The 12,568-nt window shown below is 41.1% G+C and overlaps 1 long non-coding RNA gene across 1 annotated transcript; it reads right to left on the reverse strand.

Annotated features, from left to right (window-relative positions):
* Positions 1–5,718: 5,718 nt before the first annotated feature.
* LOC122169152 lies at positions 5,719–7,544 on the reverse strand. The gene is made up of 3 exons (XR_006171488.1): positions 7,469–7,544; positions 6,580–6,777; positions 5,719–5,963 (listed from the first exon to the last, which is right to left on the reverse strand). It is a non-coding gene; the product is annotated as an uncharacterized LOC122169152 (long non-coding RNA).
* Between the last annotated feature and the right edge of the window lie 5,024 nt (positions 7,545–12,568).

Below are 12,568 nucleotides of genomic sequence, written 5' to 3' on the forward strand. Positions count from 1 at the left end.
TCAGCAGGCATAGAACATGTCTCGCTTGCTCAGGTCAGTGCAGAAATGATAGAAATTGTTCAAATACAGTGCAGCGATTGCCTCCAGGATCTCGTGGAGAACTCCACTGGTGTTTCTTCATGTTTTCACTACAGCTGTCCTGAAATTTTTGATATCTACACATGGAAAACAGATTCTAGTTTCCATGCTGCAAATAATGTCTTTGAGTTAACCCATTTGGAAGAAAAAAGTCTCTCTTTTATTTCCCAAAATATATAGCACTGAGCTGATTTTAAAGTGTCTGAAATGTTCAGTGCTTATTTCTGTTATGTAATTCTTAACTCTTTCCTCTCCTGCCTTGCAGGCTGTCATGAGAAACTTCTGTTGTTAACTGGCATCACCTGTTTCACATATGCTGTCTCATTTGCCAAAATGATGAAAAGTAAATCCTCCTGCTGAGGTGTATGAGTAAAACAGCATTTCAGGCATGGAAGAACTCTTTGATTTCTCTCAGGCTAGTATTGCAACATTTTAAAAAGAAAGAGGCAAAAAGGAAAATAGAATCAGTCTTTCCTGAAGGTCTGGGAAAAAAAAATCCTGTCATTTGGATTGTGTGTACTCTATACTCTATCTGAGCCTTTAGAGAAAAAAGAAAAAGAAAGTTGTTTGTTTGTTGGTTTTGTTTGTTTTAATGTTATGAAAAGTACTGTTGCTGATCTGGGATATCTTTTGTTTCATCAATTGCATGCGATAGCGAGGGATGGATAATCACAAAGAAATTTGAGTACAACAGAAAAAGAACTACCCAAGAATTCTAATCAGAAATAAATAGTTCCAAAGGCTTAAATACTGCTACTTTGCTTTGAGTAAGTGTAATAGTCTTTTAATTGTACCATTTGCAGAAATGTTCTGTGGTGACTTCTGGCTTTCTAACAACTCACTGTTCTCATATACTGTCTGAGCAATTCTTTCCAATGTCTTCAGATAGTTCTCCATTCTGTTCTTCCACTGATTCCAGTAACCCCATTAGCATGAGTGGGAGTTGCAAACATGCCCTATTTGCTTACTTAATTGTCAGTTGATATCCTCAAAAACTATTTCATCCATATAATCAGCAATCTGCTCATTCATTCAATTTGTTGTATTTCTACCAGTATTTGAAATTGAAAACTTTTGTTTATATAGCTATGAGTTTTATTTTTCTTGTAGTTCACAGAGTCAATAATGATTTTAAATAAGAATGGTCAAATCCTGATCTCCCCAGTTTATTCAATACCTTCCTTCACCAAACGACCAAACTATGTAGCTTAAGATGTATATGGTCTATGATGTTGACACAAGAAAAAATATTTTCTAATCTTATAATCCTCACACAGATTTGGTGACACACTGGAACAGGTTGCCCAGAGAGGTTGTGGATGCCCCATCCCTGGAGGCATTCAAAGCCAGGCTGGATGTGGCTCTGGGCAACCTGGTCTATTGCAGGTGATCCTGCACATAGCAGGGGGGTGGAAACTAGACGATCATTGTGGTCCTTTTCAACCCAGGCCACTCTACGATTCTATGATTCTTCTATTGATCTTTTTGGAGTTGAAAGTGCTTGATCTTTTCAGAGCAGCACAACATAGATTTAGGGCTTGGTCCATACACATAAAACTAGCATGAAAAAGGCAATGAGCTAACCTGAGTTCCCTCTAAGCCTATATTAACATTATTCTATGAAAATGAATGGTGTTAATCTTTTTAAAAAACAAAAATCACTTACTACTTTATACTATTTGATGTATACTGTGGCATTCTTTTAATATAAGTCTGACCAGCAGGGTGAGGGAGGTGATTGTGCCCCTCTACTCTGCCCTTTAAGGCCCCACATGCCCCACGGGCATCCAGACCTAGAATGCCCAGCACAAGAAAGACATGGGGCTATTGGAATGAGTCCAGAGGAGGGCCACAAAGATTATCAAAGGGCTGGAGCACCTCTCCTGTGAAGAAAGGTTGAGGGAGTTGAACTTGTTTAGCTTGGAGAAGAGGAGACTCCAAGGAAGCCTCATTGCAGCTTTCCAATACTTGAGGGGAGCTTATAAGCAGGAGGGACACCAACTTCTTAAATGGTCTGATAGAACAAAGGGGAATGACTTCAAACTAAAAGAGGAGAAATTTAGTCTAAAAATTAGGAGGAAGTTCTTTACTAAGTGTATGGTGAGAGAGAGGCTGCCCAGAAAAGCTTGGATGCCCCATCCCTTGGAGGTACTCAAGGCCAGGTTGGATGGGGCCCTGGGCAGAATGATCTGGTGGGTGGCAGCCCTACCCACGGCAGAGGGTTGGAACTTGATGATCTTTAAGGTCTCTTTCAAATTAAGCCATTCTATGATTCCATGACTACGAAAGACTAATGTAGATAAGCAAGAAAAGAAACCAAATACAAAAACCACTTTGTTACTAAGAAAGGCATCATAACTTACACACTGTGCAGGTATTTGAGTCATTTGCCAGAATTCAGCTTATGAAGCTAATTTTCTGCCTGCCTCCCATCAATCTCAATTGTGTTGCTGCCCCTTGAGAAGTGCCAGCTGGAAGATGAAACCGAGTTTTGCAGATGTTATTTGGTCATCACCGAACTCCAGTTGCTATTTTATATATTTACGCACTTTACTCAAGGTTAAACCAGCTAATTCCAGGCGAAAACTGTTCACCAATTGCTCGCCACATTTGAGACTGACAGCGGATAACTGGATGGATGGAAATGCAATCAGTCTCAATTTGGATTCTACAATAGCAGATGACAGCCACATCTGTTCTGGGCAAGGCAGACTGCAGTGCACAATGGCACAGCCCACTGCAGGGAGAGAGAGACCAGAATGAGAGTAGCACAGATTCTGTTTTCTTTTTGCTTCCCTTTTTGGAGGATGGGGGATCTTCAGTGAAAAGCCAGATCTGCACCTGCAATTCAGATCAGGTTCAGTTAGATAAAGACTAATTTTTTTAACCCTATTTTACCATGGAAAGGGCAAAGCAGAATGTCATAAGATCGATTTCTCACTCAGCATTTTTTTTTCACTTTTAGCTGATCATAACAGTACAAACGCATGGAGGTTCAGCAGTGTCAAACCTGAATCCACTTGTTAATCCTGTCTGTATGTTGCAACTGAATTTTAACATTATCTCTCAACCTACACTCCCTGAGATACTACCTTCAGGAGCTTCGCTCTTTTCTGAGGGCTACACCTACCCACGGCACAGTTGGAGAACACGACTGCGAGCAGAGAAAGGGGGAAAAAAATCTCATCATTTGAGGTTGTTCGCTGAGTTAATTTTGATCTGGCTTATACCACTGAAAAGTCTGATGACATCAATGGATGAAGACAAGCAGCGAAAAAGAATGATCTGATGGAAGTTAAATTCAAGTGTCCTTAATGTAATGTCATCTCCACTTTTAAAACTAATTCCTGCTATTAAAATTCCATTAATTTCTAAATTGCTTAGAGATGAGAATAGGAAGAAACCTTGAGCTGTCCTAGTGTGGCACTGGTGGTGCACTAGCAAATAGTGACTCTGACCTCTTTTAGTGGTATTAGCTAGTCCCAAAAGCTCTTTTGATTGAACTCTGCTGCTGAAACATCTGGCTGGGACACTGGCAGTCAGAAAGACAGTGCTTCTTGTGTACCTCTTTCACCAAGCTGGAATCACAAAGAAAATTCTAAAGAGATTCCTCACCGTATGCAGAGGACAAACTTAGTTCCCAGTGTTCATATGTTCTCTCTAACTTCCTTTACATAACTCCTCCTTCCTTTGGGACATGCAAAAATTCATTGGTGAGAACAGGAGCAACATGATGAATAGTGGCTATGACAGACGACGAACTTACTTGGAGAAATAACACATCCATCTTGCTTGATTTAGAAAAGCTTGAATTGCTGGAGCGTTTTCAATCATGAACTGGGAAATTTAATCAGTTTCCTTCCATAATAATTCTTCTTTGCTATGAAACATGACAAATATGAAAGGTCACAGTGAAGTCAGTGTACTTGATTAAGAACGAAACCCTTTCAGCACGGCAGTTTGGACTGTGAAGAAGCACACTGAACTGTCCTACAGCCAGACTGGGTTTAGAAGGTACAAATGCTGAAGACCTTTTTTTTTTGTGGGGGAGGACGGGTGGTTTGTTGGGTCCTTTTTTGCTTCAACGTACAAGTCTCAAATCAGATGTGTTCAAGTGATGCATTAGGCTAGAATTGAATGAAGGTTACTGATTGTGAGTGAATTACATTGAGAGAAAATAAAAAGCAAAATGAGAAAAGACAAGACTCAGATTAAATTTTTAATAAGGAGTATTTAGAAGCACCTAGCTTCTTCTGCAAAGCCAGTGAATCTTTAATGCAAAAATTGCTTTGAAAAGGCAATTATCCCAAAAAGAAATTGCTCTGCTCTGCAGCAGGACAAAATTTAATAATTAAAATGTACACTGAGAGATTTTACTGCTATTTTAAGTACTTTCATAGTGCAGCCTCAACTATAAGCATTCAAGCTGTTGCCTCCATTACGTAAGACCAGCAAGCAGTTCAAGCTAAAACCCCTGTAAACCAGGCTGTTCTAGAAATGTGACTGCCTCTAGCAAGTGCAGGCAATAGCAGATTCTCTGGAAAGACCATAGGAAGTGTTCTGGGGCAAGTACAATGCAAAGATGGAACTGTTAAAAATAAAATACCCCGGGCCATCTGCAGGATGAAGGTTTGAGCACAGTGCACAGTCTATTTACCCCAGATGGGACATCTTAAACAAAACATCTGAAAGCAAGACAAGAAGAAAGGGGCACAGAGGCAGCCCTGTATATTACCTACAGTGCAGTGTCTCTGGCTAGCTGTTTCCAGATTACACTTGCTCCAGGAGCCTCTCCTTTCCCTCTTTTTCCTTCTCTGTTTCCCTTCCTTCCCATTACTAAGTTATTCTACACAAATATCCATTCACAAATGCACAAAAAAGCAGGGAGTCTTTTGACTTGATCAGGAAAGAGGATGTGCTTTTTTGTTGCTGTTTTCTGAGAGGATGTTTTTTGTGGTAATGTTTTATTTCTGATGTTTTCTTTTTTCCCATAGTTGTTCAGGAAATCATTGTTCTCTCTGTATGGTAGTGGTTGCCCATTCAAATATTCATGCTCAACAGAGACTTAATCAGCTCTAGTGATGCTCTCCTTGTCCCAAAACTTCATAAAGATCTCTCAGAGCTTCCAGGCTTCAAGCAGAATTCGGATGTCCTCTTTAAATCTGTTTACGAAACTTCGAAATCTTTTGTCTGTCTGAAATATGAGTCTGTAATGCACTAATTTTCTCAGTACAGTTCAGGATGAGTGAAACTGGGTGGAAAAGGCTGAGAAGGAGGAAAAATGTGTTTATTTTTAGCTGCATGTGACTAAGATGATACTGCAGGAGAAATCAGAAAGATACAGCAAGCAGGGGAACGTTTTAGGGAGTCGTATGTCTTTCATGTGGTGATTAAATGTAGACAATCAGACTTCTCATAAGAAGAAGCAGCAGAAGAAAAGAGTTAAGAAAAAGCAAAAAGGGGATGTATCTCAGCCATTTGAACAGTGGGAAGAAACTTAAAGTCTGAAAGACTGCTACTGAGAGTGGGGAGAGAAGCTGCAGCTTCAAAGAGACGACAGATTAAAAGAATTGAGGCATTGGCCCTGAACATTCAAAGGGTTATACCTGTAAGCAGCACATCCAGTGGAGTTACCTGCAAGAATGGAGGCCTGGCAGACCGCGAGCCCATCTACAAGAGGTTGCCTGGGACTGGGAATGGCCAGCTGCTGTTCACTGAGGAAATGGGGGCTTAGGATGGCTCCAAAGTAGGATCTGAGGTGGTGTGCCAGCACAGGAGTGACAGGGAAGACTACTGCCATGGCACAACTACGACCGCATCAGAGGTGCTTAGTTTCCCTGGCAATTGTTTCTCAAATGAACAGTGTATGCTCTTCCATCAAAATACTGGAAACAAAAGAGGAATAGGAGCATTAACAGGTAGGAAATGAAAAGAAAACACAGAAGAAAAGCTGTAGTTAGATAAGGAAAAAATACTGAAGAGTGTAAGTGTTCAAGAGCATTAAACAAGACAAAAGCTGTACAGCAATCACACAGTTACTATTTTCTCACAGGTAACTCTTCAGTTAAATTACATTTGGCTTTCCTTTGTTCTGCACTTTGAATTCACTCCAGTCTCCCCAGAATATTTTCATCTTCTTGAAGAAATCCACAAGACCAAACAATAGGGAAGCAGAGCAGATTGCTGATTAAAATGCAAGGTGTGCACTTGGGGCCAGAAAGTGCCTGAGGGTAAAGCACCGAGCAGAGGGTAATCTTCAGGTAGCATGAAGCCAGGAAGAGCTGTGACTCAGTTGCTCTGACTCACCATGCCTCCCCTGCTTCTTCCAGCTCTCTAGAGCACGGGGCTGGGGCAGCAATCTGATTTCCAGCTTTTGCCACTGGGAAATGACTGCCTACACTGTGAGGAGTGACAGGCTGCATCGAGGTAGGGGTACGGAAGCTTCTCCAGTCCCTGCTGTTCTGGGACTCCCATGAGGCAGGAGAAAACTGGAGGAAATACCTGCATTTCCTTGTGATCAGGCACTAGCAGTCAGGCAGGCATCAGGTACCATTCCTCCTTGGCCTTGCACAGAATCACGGGATGAGACAATTTGGCCATGAGCTGCCCACACTTCACATGATGAAAAATCAGCTGGTCGAGGCTTACATTATCACAGTGAGCATGGGCATGTGAGGAGTGAGCCTGAAGCAAAGCTGTCTGTGTGAAGGAAGAGCAGAAGGAAGCTGATGTTGTGTTGGATAACAGATATAATCCCAGCTGCTTTGAAGTCAGTGGTTTAACCTCCTGCTGTTTACAGTTGGGACAGGATTTCACCACAAGGTTCTTTTTTAATTAAGATTTTGATTTTTTCTACGTACTGAAATGGTGCTTGCCTTCAGCTCAGGCTAATAAGCAATAAAGCAATGCTACTGAAACAACAAAATTAGTGGCAAGGAGGAGAGAGAAGCTCACTGCCAGCAGTGCCACTACTGAGAAGGGTCTGAGAGACTTAGTCAGGGAAACAGATCCCCACAAGACCAAGCCTGCACCATAACCACTCAGCTATAGCTCAGGTGGTAGCACTGGCCGAAAGGAATAGCCAGGGTTCATATTTGTGTGCTGTCACTGTCCCTGCTGTCTCTGAAAACCTACAATGGATAAATATAAGGTGCTAAATTACTCCAGAGCTGGGCCTGCATTTTTTACCTACTGCTCTGCATTTTGTTCGGCAGCCATCAGATAACTGAGCACAAAGGCTAAGGCAATATAATTTGAATAACAGCAAATGAAATGCAGTGCAATTATTTCTGAATGTTTTATCTATCTGCCCCCTCTCACATGGTAACAGGATTTGCATCCCTGTTAGAGAAATCTCCAAGCAGATGATGCTTGGATCAGAAGCACATACCTTTTATTTTTATTTCTCCTTCTCTAGCTTAATGACTTCTCGATGCAGGCTCCTTTCTTTCTTCTAGAGACAGTCACCAGCTGCAGCTCAACACAGGGTCCATTCACCACTCATCCCCTTCCATTCAGTCCCTACAAGTTTGTGGGGCCAATATGGCAATTTTACTTCAGAGTTCCCTGCGAAAAAGGGAGAAAAATCGAGAAGGGAAACTTCTGCTCTCACCTCATCCCCTGAGGGTGGACAGGAGGGACACAACTGGTTCAAAAATCTAGAGAAGGGTAGGAAGCAACGCAGTTTGCTGCCCTGAGGGTGAGGATACTCACAGCAGCTTCTAGTCTTGCACCTCTTGCCATCACTTCCTTCTGAGGTATCAGTAGCTGCAGGAATATCTGGGTTACATTTTATCCTTTGCTGCAGCATCCACGTGCCAGGGCAAAGATAGCAGTCCCTATCCTGAAAAGAAGCTGACTTATAGCTGTATTCTTGAATTTTTCAGCAAATTTAATTTCAGCTCAGTGTAATGAAATCCTTGTCCACAGAGACATCTCAAAAATAGACAACAAGATAGCTGGCAAAACATAGCTCTGCTGTTTATTTATAACAGCTTTTTTTTTTTTTTTTCACCTGAAGTTTTACTGGCTGAATGGCTAAACAAGGATTTGACCCGCTGGACAAAAGATTATTGGAAAGTTCAGTGTTCACATTTTTGTAGTATAGGGTGATCTGCCTATTTTTATCTTTTTAAGGCAGTCAAGTTGATTAATGATATGAGGAAAGTTTGAATATGTGAAGCACCAGCACAAGACTCCAATCTGCAGACTGACCAGGGGCAGAGCCAGCAGGTGATGTTCAACATTGGCCCAGTGGGAAGGCTCAATCCTCTCTCAGAAGACACTGCCATAAAACAGGAAGGGAGGCCACTGCAGGAAGGGCCAATTAAGGCCATGTTGAACTCATCCAAAAGCTGGGAGATATTATAAATAAATTCAGCTTGCTAAAGGCCACATGTAATTCTTGAGACACATTTCATCATAGTGATGCTGAACTGTTGGAACCCATCTGTCCTCAAGGAGTCAATTTTTTTGCCACAGGCTTGAAAGTACCTTCACGAATATTTTCCCAAAACCAAGACTGAAACTGTTAAGTATTTATATCTGAAAGCAAAGACTGAAAATAACAGATGCTAAAATGAGCAAGCAAGGTTAGGTTCATTTTTACAGGCACATACGCACACACATCCACAAAGATACTAAAACTAACTCCATGTTCTCTTCCAAAACATTCACCTAAGTGGAGAGAAAGCTGCAACTGGATACTGCAATCACAGCTGGATGCAGCATAGTTCTTTAAAAGAACTGCAAAACCAGCACACAACAGAAACTTCCACATGTGGAAGAAGACTTGTCTGTAAGCAAAACGGAGGTGGGGGTGGCACTTGTTCTGAGGAAAGGAGTTTGGGTAAGTATCACCCATCATAAGTTAGAAGGAACTAACTAAACAATTTTCAGAAGTGAAAACTTCTGTTTTACAGAGAGTTTCCAGGCAGCACTAGCTTATTGCATGTTGTATGGTAATAAATCAAGTCTAAAGGCAAGTACTGAATGTGATAAATGTTCTCAAAGTCTCTAAAGCACCTGAACATATTCGTCATGCTGAGCCATGCTGGAACTATCAGGGAAATCTTGTACTCATTACAGACTAAGTATAGTTGAAAATAATAATAAATACAAGTCTTTGTATTTATTATTGTATCTTAACACATTTGCATCTTTTAATGCAAAGCAAAACGTACCTAGGTACAATTTTAAGACAGTTCAGGCTCTCAGAAGAAACAATCTTCCTAGGCCACTATGCTGGTATTACCAGAATTCCCAACATTCTTTCTGACCCTCCACATACCTGGCTTCCAAAGACAAATTCTAGTCACATGCAACATGCAGCAAGTCAAGGATATGCATTTGGAAAGTTCAAAGGAAAATGAAAGTGTTCCTAACACCAAACAGAAAGTCTACAGAATGGATAATAAATGCATAAAAAGTTAATGAGTAGATAATTGGTTTCATTAAAAGATAAATGCCCCTCACCCCTAATAGCATTAGTGGTGATATTACTCCATCAATACCCTCCGGCTTATCATAACCTCTTTTTATGCCTGTAGAGTCACGTCCTGCTTTCCAAAGGAGTGTCTGCCTTACCTCTGCCTGAAGAAAGATCAAAGGATCTTGCTAATGACCTGAGTTCTTCAGCCTATAAGTGACAGACAGCTCTATCTCAAACTCATCAGGAACAAGTAGGAAAAAAAGGTCAGAAATCTCAAAAGAACAGTATTTATATAGAAGAAAAGAACGAAAAAGCAATGGTATTAAATACATTCCCCAGCTCCATAGGATAATTAGACAGAAAAAAATGGTAGAAAACTACTCATTTATTGAATTTCCTAGCTTACCAAGTGATGTAAAAAATTGCAGGAAATGAATATAATTCTTCTCCTCTTCAGGAAAAAAAAAAAAAAGTCCAAAATACGCAGGACAATGGGATATTTTTGGGGAAAAACAAAAAACAAAACAAAAAAACAGACTACAATTTTGAAGTCATAGAAGATTACTGGCAATATCATGAATGCATCAAATATTTTAAAAAATGTGAAGAGGTTTATTATATTTTCATGAGATGTGTTTTCTCTGCTATTATGAAGAGAGGACTACACAGATGTAATGTGATATTCCCTTTGTAACTATGGTTAATACTCAATTTATCATAACAGAGAAATTGTCCATAATAAAAACAGATACAATTCGCCTTTGGTGCATTAAAAAGCTTGTTCTTAATAATAATTTGAACCACATTTCCCCAGAATGTGAATTTGTTAAGTGAGCTTAGCCAGTCGTGGAGAAGAAAGCAGAATGTACTGCTCTCTCAGCACACATATGTGGCCCGGAACAGTGATATCTATATTCCAGTGAATTCAAAGCCTTGAAAGAAAAGCAAGATGAAACTAACAGACAGTGTTTTGTTCCAAAGGAGACTGACAGTCACAAGACCTTGCTATGATCTTAACTGACAGGTCCCAATTGAAAATTCTTGGCAAGCTTTCACTGCACACTAGACTGACAGCTGCAGACAGGATGGACAGGAGAGAGCTAAGCCTTAATCTGAATGATACAAAACTGGATAACTGCCTTTGCTGCTTTGGATGTGCAAGAGCCTATAAGAGAAGGTATTGCCATTAAAGGTATTCTAAACCTCACTTGAACAAATACAAATGCTTCCCCTGTTCTTGTACATTAGCAACATAAAGAAAATATGAATTATCAGAGTTTGTACTTTGTCAAGTTTTGCTTTGATTTTTTTTTTATTTAATATTTTTTGGTATTACTTATTTACTTGGGAAGATGAGAGGTCTGGGGAAGGGTCTGGAGGGCAAGATGTATGAAGAATGGCTGAGGCCCCTTGGTGTGCTCAGCGCAGGGCAGAGGAGCTGAGGGCAGGCCTGATGGCGGCTGCAGCTCCTCACAGGGAGCGGAGAGGCAGCGCTGAGCTCTGCTGTGTGACAGCGACAGGGCCAAGGGAACGGCATGGAGCTGTCAGGGGAAGGCAGCTGGGGGTCAGGGACAGGGGCTGCAGCACAGGGCGGTGGGCATGGAACGGGATGCACAGGGCTGTGGGCACGGCAACAAGTGCTGGAGTTCAAGGTGCATTTGGACAGCGCTGTCAGATGCAGGGTTTTGAGTGACATTTGGATCTGGAGTGGTACTGTGTGGAGCCAGGAGTTGGAGTCAATGATCCCTGAGGGTCCATTCCAACTCTCAACATTCTGTGTTGTTATGGTTCTAGGATAAAGTCTCACATGCTATTGAGCTGATACGCTTATAGGCCCAAACTCATTCTTGAAAGTCGTTATTTGCTGCCATGTTTTGGGATGAGTATGGTCGTGCAGTGAGAATGTAAAAAGCATGTGGCCACGTTACTGTCAAGTAATAACTTGACCAACACCTGAAGTAATCTAAAACCTAACTTAGCTCCAGCCACTCCTGTGATATACTGCCTGTCCAAACATTTCAGTGCATTCCCAACTGCTGAAGGATTAAATAACTATCAGCAATGGCACATCCGTAGAAACACCTTAGGTGATTTTGAGAAGCCACCCAACAGCTTCTGGTTCTTGCAGCACTCTATCACTTTGCCACAATATGACCAGAAATCTATTATATTCTAAACCTTCACATTTTTGAAATGATCTGGATGTTCTGAAATTTGTACCAGTGCAGTCCTCATTGACCAAAACCAGATCCTGCAGCACCCCCTGTGTATTTCATAGCCACTGCATAATTGAAACAGCCCACCTGCTCCAGAGCCATTTCCTCAGCTGTGAAGCACTACAAGCACAGATGCGATACTCTCCTACAATAGCCCCAGTTTGGAGATGCCTTGGAGGCTGTCATGCTCACTGCAGTTGTTCTGCCTGTAAAGTTCAGTGAAAAGCATTAGGCACCGAAACACTCCAGTGGTATTCTCTGCCTTGAGTTACAATAATCTTGCTTCGATTTGGTGCCTGGCCATTGCTAATGTCGTTATCGTTTTACGCATGGTAATGAGATAACTGGTCACATGGCCTTCCCCCTGTCCTCTGGGGTCTAATGAATACACAGCATACATAATTAAGGAAGTCTAGTTTTAGCATACAAATTATTAGTGTTTCAATACAAAAAATGCACAAAAGTGGAATGAATGTTTTGTGACAACTCAACTCTTTCATTCAGGAAATGTGACTGCACTGAAAATATCTATTCATATGTTTTTGTTTTCTAATGGAGTCAGCATTTTAAAATCTCTGGAATGCACTACTAAAGACAGCTGAGTATTTAGAATATGATAGCATACACTTTTTGGCAGATTTCATCAAAATCTCATAATATTTCCTAATGCTCCGGTGTGACTGACAGGAATTTCATCTATTAGCACAGAAGTTCTCCCCCTCCAACAGTTTCCTATCAACATGAAATGGAAGCTGCAACTTCAGTTTGAATGCCACAGCAAACAAGCTGATGAGGCTGCCATTTTTTATTTTTAAGGTATAATTCAAGTGCAGCTTTATATCTC

The sequence above is a fragment of the Centrocercus urophasianus genome, unplaced genomic scaffold (genome assembly GCF_019232065.1).
Source record: "Centrocercus urophasianus isolate 14NV4802_14NV808 unplaced genomic scaffold, USGS_Curo_1.0 seq_5, whole genome shotgun sequence".
NCBI classification, from domain to species: Eukaryota; Metazoa; Chordata; class Aves; order Galliformes; family Phasianidae; genus Centrocercus; species Centrocercus urophasianus.